The sequence below is a fragment of the Pteropus alecto genome, unplaced genomic scaffold, assembly GCF_000325575.1.
Source record: "Pteropus alecto unplaced genomic scaffold, ASM32557v1 scaffold398, whole genome shotgun sequence".
In the NCBI taxonomy this organism is placed as follows: domain Eukaryota; kingdom Metazoa; phylum Chordata; class Mammalia; order Chiroptera; family Pteropodidae; genus Pteropus; species Pteropus alecto.
The window spans coordinates 4,607,046-4,613,638 of NW_006442497.1; the positions used below are offsets into that span (position 1 = coordinate 4,607,046).

Below are 6,593 nucleotides of genomic sequence, written 5' to 3' on the forward strand. Positions count from 1 at the left end.
ATTCCTGCTTAAAAATCCTTAGAAACAGGGAACTAAAGCAAACTTCATGTGGTACCTGACTTCAAGGCACTAGGTCTCAAGAGCTGTGACCACATCAGAGAAACAAAGCCCTAAGCCTATGCCAGACCCTGAGAACTCAAGAGGCTGTGAATGTCTGTGGCAAAAAAAACAGTAGGGCAGCCATCTCTATCCTAAACCATCTCTATTGAGGTGAATAGTCACAAACACACATTTTCTCTCTCATTCCTGGCCTTAAATCTAGTTCTCTGGTTTGGGGACAAGAACAGAGGGCCTCTTGTAAGGACACCACTAGCAAAGGTAATGTTCTTTAATCAAATTGGAAATGAGTCGAATTCAAGACTTGAGAAATCCAGAAAGCATACGCATGACGGTGGCTCGGTGAGCGGTCGGGGAGCTCAGCTCCCTGCACGCTCCCTGGATATCTCACCAGTGAGTCACCAGTGACCTCCTCTGCAGTCTGCAGATTTCCATTACCTATTATCACCCCCAGTTTGCCTCTCACAACAGCTTATACTTCTGTGGAGCGGTGCTGGGAAGCATCCAAAGAAATTGGTGTAGAGAAAGTCCTGTTTTATGGTGCAGGAATTATTAACTTGAGTTCCTCAGTAGACTGCAGAGGTCTGAGAAGACCCTGAAGTTTTATGCAAAACTTTGAAAGAGAGAAGGAGAGAAATCATGCATGCACATGCACACGTGTGCTTTGCGGGGAGATGGGGAGGATCTGTCACTTTTATCAGTTTTTCAAAGAGGCCCACTAGAGAGAGGAGAGGAGGTATCTGAAAAAATGCAAGGGAAAGGGCCTGCAGAAATAACCAACTCTCCCCCGATTCTGCCCTATGCTCTCCAGCTAACATGTTTTCCCATAGCTACCACCCCCACCTCAAGGACTCTCCAGTTCACATCTGTTGATTCATAGCTTGCTATCCAACTAATGTTCTTATCTCTGTAGCTGTGTAGGAATAAGAAGACTGTGTAAAACTGCTTGTTATGTTACAATTAGAGCTCAGCCTTTGGATAGGAATACGCTGAGAAGGTGTCGGCATCAATAAATTTTGCTTCCTACTTAGAGCCTCAATGTCCCGTCTCTCTGTTCGAGAATCCTATAATAGTGCTGACAATGCCAAGGTCGCAAGACTAACGACCTGTAAGACCAGTGGTCTGGAAATTACTCCCCTGCTTGCACCCCACCACCAGAAGCTCCCCCACCCCATCCTAATAAATTCTCCTTCCTCTAACAAAGTTGTCTGAGTGTCCAATTTCCTCTGTCGGGTGTCACTTCCTACAACACACTATCTAGAGAGAGTTTGAAACTTGCCTTTAAGAGTTGTAGGTGTAGATGTGATCTAACGAACCCAGAAAATGCAACAAGGAGGCAAGTCACCTCAGTTAGCTTGCATGGAAGTGGCTATGTGAAGATCTGCCTGACAAGAGACAAAACCACCAAGCCATTCAGGAACAAATGCTCAAACCTAAAACCTAAAAATACGTCTGCAGACTTCGTGGTTCTGGGGCAACAACTTTGGATAAAGAAGAAGGATGTGGGGACTGAACAGGTGACTTCTTAGATGAGACAGAAGAACAAGGTTTATTAACCCTTTAAGAAGAGCAGCTAGAGAGAGACAAAAGCAAGGCCGAGCAAACGACGCAGTGGTCTTCTGTGGATGGGGGCTCTTTCTGCTGTTGATGGCCAGCATGAAAGCACATAGGCAGAGGACTCCAGCATGGAGCCTGCAGCAGTAGCTCTGAAACATGTTCTCTGGTGATGAGCAGTAAAAGGAAAAGGGATGAATGGCCTTAACGTAGTTAAGCTGGACATTGCAGTATGGGGGAGGCAGGGAAGGAAGAAGCGCAGGAGATATAGGAGATGAAGAGGGGATGAGCCCCTGGTCTATGCCAGATAATGGACAAGGTACTTGCTAGCAGTTATCTCATCTAATTCTCACAGAACAGGAAGTCTACATATCCCACTGAGTTGTTGAAAAGAATACCTCAGAGGATGCACCCAAAGAGCATTTAGCACGTGTCTGCTAAATGTTAGGTATTACTATTATTAATGTTACCATTCTCTTTACTTTGTAGCTCACAGGACTCCATAATTCTCATGACTGTAATTAAATGATACGTGTATATTGTGTCTTGCCTACCAGACTGTCATTTCCAGAGGGCTAATTTCCAGAGAGCAGAAGCGTAATATGTCTTGCTCAGGATCTCAGAGTTCAGCACATGCTTGGCATGTAGAAAGTGCTCCATGCTGAAGTGCTGAGCCAATGTATGGAATGTCAGAGGTTAGAAAGGGGCTACAGAAAGCATCTGGTGCCATGCTGCTATACAGATGGGGAAACTGACACCCAGACTTGGACTTACCCAAGATCCCATGGCTAGGAGTGGAAGATTCAGGCAGCAATGAGGCTCCCTGACTCCATGGGAGGCAGAAGCCTAGAAGCCACCATCAGCTCTCACACCAGCCCTGCCCCCACAAGAAACCCACACAGGCTCATTTGCCTAGATCAACAACAACAGCAAGAAGACTCTGGAGTACATGAAAATAAAAAGCACACCACTCCCTCCTGACCCCACCCTTCTCCCCCCGACACTGTCCTGCGTTCAGGCAGCTTCCACTGTTGATGTGCATGGACCTCTTGCTTATGAGATCCTAGAGAGTTTCATGGTGACAGCTTAGCCACATTGAGCATCAGGAGGCTATCATGAGCAAGCCACCAAGTCACTGGTCAGACCTTGTAGGCCAGGGCAGTGAGTGCTCTGATAGTAAGACAATAACAGGCATGGCAAAGACAGAAGGAAGGGGTAGTCAGTGCTGTGGAGTGAGGAGGGGGTTAAGGAAGACTTTGAAGATGACAATATTTGAGCTGAGCATCCAAGGATGAATTCATGATCCGCTAGGCAGGTAGAAGAAGGGCAATGGAGAGTGGGGAGAAGGAATAGCACATGCAAAGGCACAGAGGTTTGCTTGAGATTCAGAAGATGAAGCAGGCTAGGTGGCGGGAAGCCTTGCTAGTCATGCTAGGGGGTATTGGTCTTCTCCAGAGGGCAATGGCAGCTCTGCAGGGTTTGCAGTTGAAAAGTGACTTGCTCTGATTTGTTGTCTTTCATCACCATGACAGCAGGAGAGGGGTTGGACTGGGAGTGGGGGGAGGCTGGAGGCTAGAGGCTGGAGGCAGGAGCCTCCCACTGAGGCCAAACTCTAAAGCCCAAAAGCTATTGCCCCAAATGGTAGACTCAGACTCAAGAAGGACCAAGTGTCTGCTTTGTGCCAGCAAAATCACCCACTTCTTCCTATTCATTGCCCCCACATTCCTATTGGGTGCACCTTGCTATAGCTACATCTCACCCAGAAGTCACTTAACTGATAATCCCGACTATCCAGAACCTAGCTGTTAGCCTGGAAGCAAACAAAAAAGACCTATGTACCGCCACATTCATGTCCCAAACATTGTGCCCTACAGGGCATGCACTTCACACCCAAGGGCACATGCAGTCTGCCACTCAGGCTTAGTCATCTCTGGTCAAGAGTAGATGCCAGCTAGAGACATCCCAACTCTGCCACTTTCTAGCCATGCGGGCTTGGTCCTGAGTCTCCTCATGCATAAAATGAGAGCAATAGTTGTCGCTACTTCAGAGTGTGGTTGTGAAGATTAAAGACGATGATGTACTGGGAAAAAGGGCAAAAAGAAAGATGAAAGAAAAAGGTAGAAACTGTGTCCTGAGCAGATCCGAGGTACAAAAGAGAATGGTAGGTAGAACCATGTGATATTTTCAAGAACTTATTAAATAAGACATAATATGCGGTATTTATAAATTCAAGCAACACATTTTATAAGATTTCCTTTAAAACTAGATATAGTGAAAAGTTTTGGTGTTCAGAAGGTAGCGCTACTGGGAAAATTAATGTATGCAAATTTGCATATGGGAATGAGATAATTCTGTGTGTACCTGTGTAGATCTAAAATGCCCCCCAAATTTATAAAACACACATCATGTTTAACAGAATCTAAGATGCTATTAATTGTAAGATGCGACATTTCGTGTATCACTAAGAAAGAAATATTGCTGTTACGATGCCACAGATAGTAAGATGCATCTTGATTTCAGAGCTGTTAAAATGTGAAAGTATGTATGTCTCCAAGTCAATGGAAATCCTAATATGCAATATATGTTTGTTGTGAGAATGTCTCATTTTCCTCTTGAGCAGAAAATATAGTTTTTCTTCATACCCCCTTCCCTACCTTCATCTATGCCAAAGGATCAAAAATCAAACATAACACTTCTTCCTTAACCTGGTGATCACTCTATCTGGCCACTCCAGAAGCTTCCTCTCTCAAGAAGCTGATCCAGATTTTCAGCTCATCCAGAACTAAGCTAAACAAGTCTTAGGTTTACGGGGGTCCTGCTGAGCCACCAGCTTAGCCCCTTGGGGTGAACCTCTTTAAACCAAGTCCAAATTTGCACAGATTGAGTACTCAGCTGAATCCAAGCTGGGGCTTCCAACTCTAGGTTGCCCAGGCAAAAAAGCTACTGGCTTTCTTCTCCCACTTCTCAGCCAGCAGATCCCACAATCAATGACTAAGCTGAAACTGTAGAGCAGCCTCCAACAGCCAACCTCCTCCACAGCCTTCACTGTGGAGCCTCCTCATCAATATACCCCTCCAATAACCCCAAACATGCTTTTGCCCAATACTACCTATTATTCTTGAAAGAAACAAAAGGGGCTCATGAGAGGCAGGCAGGGGAGGCAGAAGTTGTGGCTTCCACTGCAGCTTGGGGAGAGAAGATATTAATCACCCCCCACCCCCATCTCAACTAGAGATAAGAGAGAGAGATTTCTTAAAACCCCTATGAGGCCCAGTATACAAAGACCCAAGCCTTCCTGACCCACAGTCCTGGCCAGTTATGCTTCAAAAAGCAAGTGAGGGTGTTCTGAAGCAGGAAGAGAGAGCTTGACCATTCCACACTATGGTGGCCATGCTGAGGAAGCAGATAAGCCCTTGACACTCTTCTTCTGCAAACACCCATACTTACCTCATTTAATTTTTCCACAGCCCTCTGAGGTGTCTATTAGAGTCCATTATACAGACAGGAAAACAGGCTGGGAGAGGGGCAGTAAGATGCTCTAGGTCACACAGCTGGGCCTGGCTGGAACCCAGGTCTCCTTTCCACATCACACAGAGTCACCAAGCAATGGCTTCATTGTCATCACTCAAGCTTACTCAAATTTTAGAATATGGATTCCAGACCCCACCCCTGGAAAGCTGTACTGTAGGGCCGGGGCCTGGAGCATGTGTGTGTTTTACAAGCTCTGGGAACCAACGCCTTACCAGATGGTCCCAGACCAGGAGTAAGGAAAGCTGGATGGGAAGATACAGAGACCATGGGAGGGAGGAAGAGAAGGGCCATCCAAAAGGGGCCCTGGAAGCAGACCTGGCCTACTTTTAGCCCTCATTTAACCTAAACCCACCCCTCCTCTCTGTACAGAGGCTTGTTAACTCACTAGATACCACATCCTGCTGCTTTCATCTCGCCTTCCTTTTCCCTCTGAACAAACTCCTTCCTCCTACTGACCTGAACTTCTTGCTTATTTACCCCAGCCCTGGGATGGGCCAGCCCGCACGCGCACGCGCAAACACATGCACACATGCACACACAGCGTCACGCAAGGGACAGCCAAGGTGTAAAGATTGGTCCTCTGACAGCGTCGAGCAGTTTTCTAGAAGAGCAGCCACTGTCTGGGGGCCCATGCTCGCTATCAGGAGAGGGCTGAGGCAGGCACTTTCAGAGACTTCATGGCAAAAGACCCGGTGGCTAATGCTTAGAGAGAATTCTCAGGACGAGGGGAGCAGACTCCTTGACTCCGCGACACTTGGCGGCCTGCGAAGGAGTCAGGAAGCTTCGGCCACATTCGGACCGCACAGAGACGGTCCAGCAGTGGCCACCTAGATAACGGTGGACGGTCCCCGGGACGCCCCTTCTGTCTCCGGGATTATTGAGAACGCTAGTGTGCGGAACCCGTGCCTGGGCAGTGTTCCCTATCCACGAAGCCGTTAGACAGCAGGATCTGTCCAGCCTACTCGCTGTAGCCACTGCTCTCAGAGCTCACTGCTCCCCGACGGTTCCCAGCCCTCAGATGAGCCCCACGCGTGCCCTCAGCTACCCTCGTCCCGGCCGCGCGGTCTCACACCTGCAGTCCCTGCCGGGCGCCGAGCCCCTCTCCAGCGGCGATTCCCTGCGATTCCGGTTACGGTCAGGACCACTGCGCGGGGGCTCGAGTTGGGAGGCAGGTCCCGGCATCTGCCCAGGCTCCGCGCCAATGGTGGGCTGGGGGCGGGGACTGGGGCGGGGCCACACTGAAGGGCAGGGCTTTGATTTAGGTCGGGCCCTGGGCGGGGCTGGCCACCCAGCGGGCCTCTCACGCCATCTGGTGGCCGGGCAATGTCCACGAAGTGCCAGTTTAGCACATGTGTCCTCAGAGTCTCGCCGCAGCCCGCCGAGCGCCTATAAAGCAAACCCCAGTTCTGAGTCCGTCTGCCTTCAGAAGGGACAGGCCCTGGAGGGTGGGC

At 48.8% G+C, this 6,593-nt stretch overlaps 1 protein-coding gene across 4 annotated transcripts in view; it reads right to left on the reverse strand.

Moving 5' to 3' along the window:
* Window positions 1-6,353, reverse strand: part of PIK3R5 (phosphoinositide-3-kinase regulatory subunit 5) — a 69,948-nt gene extending 63,595 nt beyond the window's left edge. For all 4 annotated transcript variants that reach the window (XM_006922382.3, XM_006922381.3, XM_006922379.3 and 1 more), the window contains exon 1: window positions 6,215-6,353. The gene's annotated coding sequence lies outside the window, so the exon portion shown is untranslated. The remainder of the gene's footprint in view (window positions 1-6,214) is intronic.
* Window positions 6,354-6,593: the final 240 nt, after the last annotated feature.